Consider the following 10117-nt stretch of genomic DNA (forward strand, 5'->3'; position numbering starts at 1 on the left):
GAAGATCTTGATTCATCCAAAAACAATTTAATGATCTTTGACGATTTGCAATTGACTAATCAAAACAAATGTGAAAAATACTACATCCGAGGAAGGCACTCTAACGTCGACTGCTTTTACCTCGCTCAAAACTATTTCGAGATTCCAAGACATACCATTAGAGAAAATGCTAACTTTATTTGTCTCTTTAAACAAGACCAAAAAAGCGTTAATCACATTTATCAAGATCACGTTTCCTGCGATATGAAAATAGAAGAATTTAAAGCCTTTTGCAATCATTGCTGGAATGAACCTCACGGATTTGCTGTCATTGATCTCTCTTCTAAAAAGAACGAGGGAAAGTACCGAAGCGGGTTTGATGATTTTTTATTTTTCTAAAACAATTTAAAAAATAATTATTATTTTAAAAATGACAGGTATAATCATCGGTGTAGATGGAAAATCAAGTGTTATCACTACTGAATTTTTGGATAAAATCGTTTTTGACGAAGGAAAAAGTTATGAAATGGCTTTTCTCGGTCTTGAGACTTACAACAGCATTCCAAATGTAAACAGTAAAAACAATTCTTTCAAATACAGCATGGACAATGGAGCTCATTGGGAGAACATTAACATTCCATCAGGAAGCTATGACATTAAAGACATCAACAATTATTTACAAAAGACCGTCTCAAACACAATAAAAAATTATGCGTCTCAAAGCGCTAGCTACGTCACAGCAAATAAAATCAGCTACTCTCCCGATAACATAAAAATCGGATCCAATTTAAGCACTTTAAAATCAACCATCACACTTGGAATGAATTATTTGATGGATTTGAACGTGGAAAACAGCATCGCATCAGTTTTAGGGTTTACTAAAAGAAAATTAAATTCCAATTCCGAATACGAGTCGGATCAAATCGTTAGAATTTCAAGCATTAGCACCATCAGAATCGTTAACAACGTTATCGGATCATCCTATATTAATGGAACCCAACTCAATTGCATTTACTCCTTTTATCCAAATGTTAGTCCTGGCTATAAAATCATTGAGAGACCAATGCATTTGATTTATCTTCCTGTTAAACTGTTTGAAATTTCAACAATGGTTACTCGCATCATTGATCAGAATGGAGATTTGGTTGATTTTCGTGGAGAGGATATTGCAATACGATATCATATTCGAGAAGTGAAATAAATAATTTTTAATACATAAAAAATGAGCAATTATCAAAATATCAAAATTAATATCTCGCAGAGCCAATCTGATAAAATTAAAAAAGCCATTCAAGACAAAACCGATACTAGCATTAAGCTTTCTCATCAAGACTTGAACGGTAAACATGTTCTCGCTATCACTAATGCGCAATTGAATAAAATTAGAAAAGCGTATGAAGCTGGTAAAGGAGTCACACTCAAACTGAGCAGAAAACAATTATCATACAACTCGAAAGTTGAAGGTGGATTTATCGGAGCTCTTCTACCGTTACTAGGTATGTTAGGCAGCACTCTTGCTACAAGAGTAGTCCCAGCTCTAGCTACTGGATTGTTAGCAGGTGTAGGCTCTTCTGCCGGTTCTGCTATGGTTGATAAAATTGCAGGAAGAGGTCTTTTTTACATGAGCAAAAATGGGAAAGGAATGAAGATAAAAACTTTAGGTGGAGAAGGATTGTTTATCACCCCATGGACTAAAAATGTTTACGGTGATGGACTCTTCATTAAAACTGGAAAAGGCTATCAATCTGCTGGAGCTGGATTATTACTCGGACCTAACTCACCCTTTAATAGTATACCCTTTTTAGGTGCTATTCTATGAAAATCGCTTGTTAAAAAATTCGGATAAACTTTTTAAGAAATTAAAAAAAAAATGATTGACTTTCAATGGATTGATGTAGAAGGAATTGTTTTACCTAATGAAGCTTTAACTAACTTTCAATTGATAAAGGCTACTAAACAGTTAAAATTAAAAAACTTTCAAGGTGTGTTTGTCAGGGATGAGTTACCAAAAAAGCCAATGAAAAAAGAATGTGGAATCGTGAATACGGGAGATTCAAGCACTGGTGGATTTCATTGGGTCTGTTGGTATAAAGACGGAGACAAAAAATACAGTTTTGACTCTTATGCCCAGCCTCCTCTTGTCGAGCTCGTTGACTATTTGAAAAGCCCTGTTTATTATAACAGCGAGAGAGTTCAGTTTGGTGATACGTCTTATTGTGGTCATTTGTGTCTTTACATCTTAAAAAAATTGAATGAAGGTCTTGACTTTCAAGAAGTTATCAATACCTTGTGGTGAAATTTTTAAAGAATAAATTTTTTTTTAAAAATAACAAACCATGAACGTTATCCGATCTCATCAGCATAATATTTACACCGAAGAAATCAACAAAGTCGCACTCAGCGCTAACGATGACAAAAGACACATCTTGCAAGACGGTATTCACACCCTAGCCCTTGGACATTACAAACTAAAACCATGCTTTACATTTATGAACTATGATCAACTCTTCAGTCTAGAATAAATTACGAAAAAGATACAGTTTTATACTTCTTTGCAGGTTCCGGCATGATATTAACAATGAGATGGAAATCTAATAACATTTTTACATTTTAAAAACACAATACCATCTTGAATTCCTTAAGTATGGAAAAGTATCAATGTCCCAGAATCCGCATATTGTAGTAGTGATGTCCAAATCCTTTTTAAATACCGCTTTTTGAATCTACAATATTGAGCTATATAACTAATTTCAAGTTCGGATTCACACAATTCAAAAAAAGAAAAATTTTTAAGCATTTGAATTTAATGCTAAAATCGTGATTCAAATTTTAATTCTCCACCAGTTACTGTTGAAGAGGCTTTACCAGGCATTATGACCAGTATGACGGTTTTTTACCAGATTGTTTTAATGTAAGAGGAATTTAAAATTTATTACTAAAAAAACACTAAATAAACTTTTATAATTTCAAACTTGCTTTACTAAGAAATTTCAAACATATGTATTAAACATTTAGTTTTTTTTAACAAAAAAGTAGCAATTTGGCAAAATCAAAACTTTTGAAAAGTAGAATTTTGTTTAAAAATTAGAGATGCGGAAAATCCATCGATTCCATGAAACTCGGAACGAGATCTTATTCACTTTAAAGCAGAAAATTAGTAAATTGCATCTCATTCCCATTTTCAAGGAATATAAACGGTGTGAAGGAAAGGCAAAAGCAATCTTTATTGCTTTACTATTTAAACTAAAAATTAGTAGAAAAACTATTTTTGGAAATAAAATATGCTATAAAATAAACGTGGTTAGGCATGAAGTTATTTTTTATCGATGTTGTAGCAACATTTATTTTTCTTTGAATCGATATATTACAGAAAAATGAGCTATTAAGGTCTTCCTTTCGGAATAGGTTATTTTGTGAGTTTTCGTTTTCGTCGTCAGTTTCATTATATTAATCTGTGAGAAATATAATTATCTATGAATTAATTATCTAATTAGCTATGAATTTACATAAAATGCTATACGATAGGCTTATTTTAAAAATATTTTATAAATCTTATGAACTTAAAATTTGTTTGTCTCGTATTTTCTTTATTTACAAACGGAAAAAATATATTTTAATTAGTTTAATCTTTAAAACTTTATCAAGTCATCACACCACATTGTTATTAAAACTTTTAGTTTGACAATGCTACTATTTCTTTATTGCACCTATTATAATGAAAAAAAATTTTCAATTTATTATTATATGAAATAGGGTATTCTCCTATATTATTCAACTTAAAGTAGATTCAATCTTAAGTGACTCTGAATATTTATTATTTTATATATGCATTATGAAATTTAAATTAAAAAAAAAAAATCCCAAGAAAGGATTTTTTTCAAAATCACTTAAAGCAATCCTAGATTTATGTACTGTTTATCGCAAATTGCTTTTAAAATTTTTACTCCATTTGCGCTACATGTATTTTGAGAAAATTTTTTGGATATTTACCATTCATTATTTTTACCACAATTTTCAAATGTCTTATAGCTTAGAGATATTAAAATAATTTTTAATATGCCATAACATGTAAGAATTTTACTAAAAATAGATGTAAACTTTTAGGAGTTAATCTAATATCAGAAAAATAAAAAACCTATGAAAAAAAATCTGATTAATAAAATAAAAAAAACACATTTTTTAACATTTTCCTTTATTCCCTTTTTGATTTTATTGTTTTAATAAGGATGGAACTTATGAGGTTTTTCTCTTCCATAAACATTTTTAGCAATCTCGGATGTTAGCTGGACTGCTTTCTTTACAGATTGCGAAATGTTAGGCATTTCTATAAGACAGTTTTTCCTCAGATTCTTTTGCTACTTAGGGCATTTCGGAAATTGTGCAAATAATATAAATGTGCTAATAACACACCCAAAGTTTGAACAACTATGATATCTTTTTTTACTTGATGAGTTGTTTCTTTGACATGAGTTCAAAGATTACGGAAGGCTAAATACAATTTAACAAAGGCTACCTCTAATTTTTGTTAGCTATATGCATGCTGCATATTACTGTTAATGCGCTATTGTGTCATGATATTTGCTGTAATAAGTGCAATATCACATGCCATTCTTGTAAAGCGAAATTTATTTATACATATGAATTTTAGCTTTTTTTAATGTACGGATATTATAATTATGCCATGCTGCAAGAGTTAATTGTTGCGAATACTAAGAGCAGTTTTTATTGATAAGATGCAAATTTTTATTTAACATTAAATAAATTTTGTATTTCAATCTTCCTTTCTTAAACTTCACGCCTTCTATGAATATTGGATTGAGATTGTAATTATCTATCTCTTCCAGCATACATTTGTAACCAACATTAGTGCAACGTTTTCAAACATGTTATTTCTTTATTAAATATTTCTAATAATGTAACATGTAATTTTATAATGTAATTTTTTGCTGTAATTATTAGTATGAAGCCTAAGCTGTATATAAATAAGGTTGCAATTTAGAAATGCGTGACAGAAGTTATTTTTAAAGATTGCAATTCTGATTGGACAAATTATTTATGCTATTTATGATGCAACCTCCACCAAAACTTAACACAGAACTTATATTTTGCTTTGAAATGACTGTTTAATCCAAACCCAGTGGGTATGCATTCACCGCAGAACTTCCCCAAAACGTCCATAAGTGGTCGTGCGGACGATGCAGCCCAATTGGAATGGAATAAAAAAAACCTCACCCTCCTTAATTTTCTAAAGTGATGAAATTCTAAACATGCCTAATGTAGATCTACGTAGTCAATTGCCAGCTTCCAGTATTTTCGCCGTATGTTTTAATGTTCTGTAAGATAAGTTATTATGTCATTTCTTTTTTAACATCCTGAGAATATTATAGTATTTAATTGATTTATTGAAAGATTGCTAACAGTTTATAGTTAAACTTTAAAATTACTACTTGTAAGAATATTTCGTTATTTTATAAAACAATAAGTATTTAGAGTTACCTAGTATTGAGCCTACTACAAACTAACTGCTATATGAGAGTTTCGTGTTATCATATAATATCATCATATCTTGTTTAAAATAAGTTGATTGTTTGAATGGTAAATACAATACGAAATGGCACTACTTATAATCATTAATCCTATTATGTTATTATTTTGGTCATTTGTGTTTTATTTTCAAAATGTATATAATATATTGAATACTAGGTTCTTTATAGAATCATTTGTCCATGATAAGTTTGAAAGATTGTAAAACCTTATTCTTATTGTATTTAAACTAACAATAGCGATCGAAATTCGAAACAAAAAGACAATAATGGTGAATGTGCAGAAACCTCTGTCGATTAGTTTTATAAAGAAAACATTTATGAAAGATTAGCTAAATGATCTATAAAGGTTAAAACCGTTTTGTGGCATTTAAAACTCTGATTAACAATTTAAATAAAAGCTTCTCCTGTCTTCCTCACACCTCACTGAAAACAAGGTGCGAGGCACCATATAGCAGTGTTAACAGGTGGTGGTGTTATAACATTGGTTTAGACCCTGTATTTAGATTTTCGGAAATGTTTGGTGATAGATTTATCAATTTTTTTTTTTTAAGTATTTAAAAATGTTTAACATTGAAACTTACAGGCGGATATGTAATTTTCATTACTTTCTCTTTACATTTTTATTGAAATAAAAAAACAAAGTAAAGCACCTTTAATTATTAAAAAGCTTTTTTTTATTTAATTAATTGTCTTTTAGTAATTAAATAAGTAAAAGCTAGCAGTTGCTAACTGTTTCTAGTTGCATAATAACTCCTCACAGGCGTTGACATACGAACTGAAAGCATGTTTGTGGCCATTATGTTGACATTTGATTGATATGACCGATATATCATGCTAATATTATCAATACATATCAGAAGTTTTTATTTGAAGCATATATTTAAAATTCCTAAACATTCAAAAGAACAAAATGGTAATTTTGTTAGAAAAATTTGCATTTGCTGCTTCATGAAAGGCAAGGATTTAAGACCAATAAATAATACTGAAACAACTTATTTGAATCTAAATAAAAAGAAAAATGACAACTCAAACCTTATCAAAACTATCTTCTGGAAAGGTTATTCAGCGGATAAGCCTGATCTTTCTACCATGCTTTGCTCGAAATGTAGAAAAAAACTTGCAGGGACTCTACCTTACTTCACTATGCGGCCATGTTATGAAGGTAACTATAATTTTATTAATGTTTAATTTAATTAAGTTAAAATTTAGTTTCGCTATTTTAGTTGTAATAGTTACTCTACATATGCTATAAAATTTAGACCTGAATACCAGAGTTATTAGAGGGAGAAAATGTGAATGTTTTATTTGTGAAAATAGGCGCAAATCAAAAATGGAAAAAATATTTTCCCCTAGGGTTGAATGTGTGTCGGGAAAACTTGTTTACCAATGCGCTGAAGATGTTTTAAATAAACCTGCAGAAAAACTAATTTGTAAAGATTGTTATACCCAAGTGGGACAAGGAATTCCACATCCCTGTACAAAATTCGAAGACAAAGGAACTTGACTCCCATTGTAAAATCAACATCCCCAACAATGCAAGAAAAAGTTCTGTCCAGTTCTATCAAAGATCTAAGCACAGATGATTCAGGGAACACCTTAGCTTTGAAAACTTTTGGTCCAAAGCAACTGACTGTCTCTTTCGGAAAGACTGAGGTTAAGAAACCTTTCTTTTCTTTAGATAAATTAAGCAAACTTTAATTAAAACTACATGCCAGATAAGTTTTTTTTGCTTAAAAATACATTTAGAAATAATTTTGTTATGAGTTTAAAGCCAATTTTTGTAATAACTTAATTATGATTTCTAAGTCATCGTAACATGATTGAAGTTGCACGATTTCTGAGAAGTGAAGCAGGACGGAAAAGTGTGGAGTCTGATTTCAATATTAAACTGATTGAGAACAATGAAATGATTAGAAAATTATTTAATGGTGATAAACTCCCGTTGCTATTCGAATTAAATGAAAGCAAAGAGTTAAGTAAACTGTTACTTAAAAAAATATTTTTTTAATAACTAGATTGCAATCTGGATCATTCATTTTGATTTTTTATGGATGTATAGTTGGTAGAAAAATGATGTTGATATCAAATTAGGTGTAGATGGAGGGCAGGGATTCCTTAAAGTTACTCTGTCAATCACCCTAAAACCAGAGTTAAAAAATAATAAAGTTCCAGAAAAACTGAGCAACTGTGACGGATATGCGAGCAAAGATTTTAAAGATTCAAGAGTCCACAAAACTATTATATTGGCCATTTTGACTTCATAGAACGAAAAGTACCATAATTTGTGGATTATAACGAAAAAACGTTCTACTATGTTGAAAATGTGTTATCATACAAAAAAAATGTCAAACAGATCCTGAATAGTCTAAAATAGGCCTAAAGAAACAAACTTGTTTCTGTGCATTAGACTTAATGTTGAATAACATTTATTTTGGTATGGGGATTGAATTATGAGCAAAGTAACCTCTCTAATTTCTTTAATGCGCTGTTTTCTAATGCATAGAAATAAATTTGTATCTTAAGACCTTGACTATTCAGGATCTGTTTGACTTTTTTTTTTTATATTTAAACACATCTTCTATTGAGCGAGAATACTCACGTCTCTTTTTTTTTTCTTTTTTTTTTTTTTAAAGTCCTTCAGAGTAGTTCTCTCTTTTAAATTAGACATAGATTAATGGGTTACGCTTTTTCTGGATATCTCTAAAGTTATGCAGCTCCGTTATTACAAACAATATTAATTTGTTGTTCGGCATTTTTTTAATAACTTTAAAATCCTAAAGTATCTTTTAATCTGTATCCTGCAAAACAAAACTTTTAATCTTAAGAAAAATACAGATAAGCATCTGATACTATTCATTCTATTGTGAGATTACTTTGTTCATTCTGAGAGCATTCTTTAAGAGTTTCATTACACCCTCCTTTACAGAGAATTTAATAACATTTTTATTTAGAAATTTTATTTTACCCTAAAATTTCCTTATTACTCAGAACAGAATGCACAAAATACCTAAGCTATCCTACATTCTTATTCTTTCTTTGTAGGAGGCTGACAAAGCTTTCTAGTTTCCAGACTACTTATATAGTTGAACTCCCGTAATTTTACAGTTTTTAAAATTTTAGATAGATATATGCTATACTGCTTAATTATTTGCAAACTTTATGCATCAGTTAGTTTAAACTTTTAACAGTTTGTTGTATAAAAGTGTTAGAAAATACGATATTTAAAATGGCCCACATATTTCAATAACTCGCTTTGTCGTTTCGGGAGGTATAAAAGTGTTAGAAAATACGATATTTAAAATAGCCCACATAACTATTTCAATAACTCTTTTTCTCGTTTTGGGAGGTTTTCTCGGTAAAAATGAAACAGAAGTAGAATTCTCTTCTACGTTGCAAATAAGTAAGTTAGGGCTTCTCTTATTTAGGAAAAAGAAGTGATGGGCAATCAGCAGTATCATTATCTATTAAAATTGGTGAAGATGTAAAATTGTTTTGTAATTCAGCTTAGTAATTCAGAGGATCAATATGAGGCTCATTTTGAAATTTTTGAAAGAACAACTTTTGAAAACTGAACTATCCATCTTTGCAATAATTTTACATCGTATAATAACCGTGGTTACTTGTTGCATATTGGTGAATTATGCGATATTTTTTCATATGCTAAAAAACGATGCACTGAATATCGTTTATCGATAATCTATAGACCACTGCAGTCATCTCTTTTATGCTGTTAACCAAGAGATTTTCAGTCTTATCTGGCAAAAAATTCTTAAATAGTGTCAAGTAAGTTTTTATGCATGTAATCAGTCTCAATTACCTTAACTCTTTTTTTGCAACTTTCGTTCTAAGCCATCTCCATTAACATAATTTGAACAGACCGATTGCCTCAGGTAATGTTTTTTTTTTAGTTTCGCACCTCGTTTTACTTCCTGTGAAAATAAGTTTATACTTTAGTATTGATTATACATAGAGTATTTTATAAATATGAAGGTACAGATTTTTTATATGGATAAAACCGTTATGTTATGTAAAAGATTTTTCACTTCTTCTAAAGCATATAATAACTCAGTAGCCTCAAAAAGCAAAACAAGGCTCGTTTGCAAAAACTTATGAGGACCCACTCATCTTTAAAATATTATGTAGACTTAAGTTTTTGGCTTCAGGTAAGCTCTGATAAGGAGCGCATCATCGAATTAGTAAGAAAGATATTTTTTCATGAAGTTAGAATATTCGGTGTACTTAAAATGATCAAAATATTTTGTACTTTTTGTGTATTGTTGATGCCAAACAATATAGTTTCAACAACAAAGTGAACAAAAACTTTTGATGCAAAAAGAACTGAAGTGGTAAATTTGATTCAAGCGGGTTTAGCTACAAGCGAAGTGATTAGAATATCAGTATTGTCTAAAAGTAAAGTTTGTAAGGTTAAAAAGTATGACAGCATTGAAAGAACTCAGATGACAACTCCTGTGAATAAAAAAGTTGATAAGAACTTTACAGAACGATTTCAGAAGCGTTTTGATTCTTTTCATCACGATTTTCAAGTCGTTCTGAAAAATTCTCATCAACTTTTTTAGTTGATAAAAAATTCA

The sequence above is a fragment of the Hydra viridissima genome, unplaced genomic scaffold (genome assembly GCF_058129835.1).
Source record: "Hydra viridissima isolate aposymbiotic clone 2 unplaced genomic scaffold, HvirCarnegie_v1 scaffold_2, whole genome shotgun sequence".
NCBI lineage: Eukaryota > Metazoa > Cnidaria > Hydrozoa > Anthoathecata > Hydridae > Hydra > Hydra viridissima.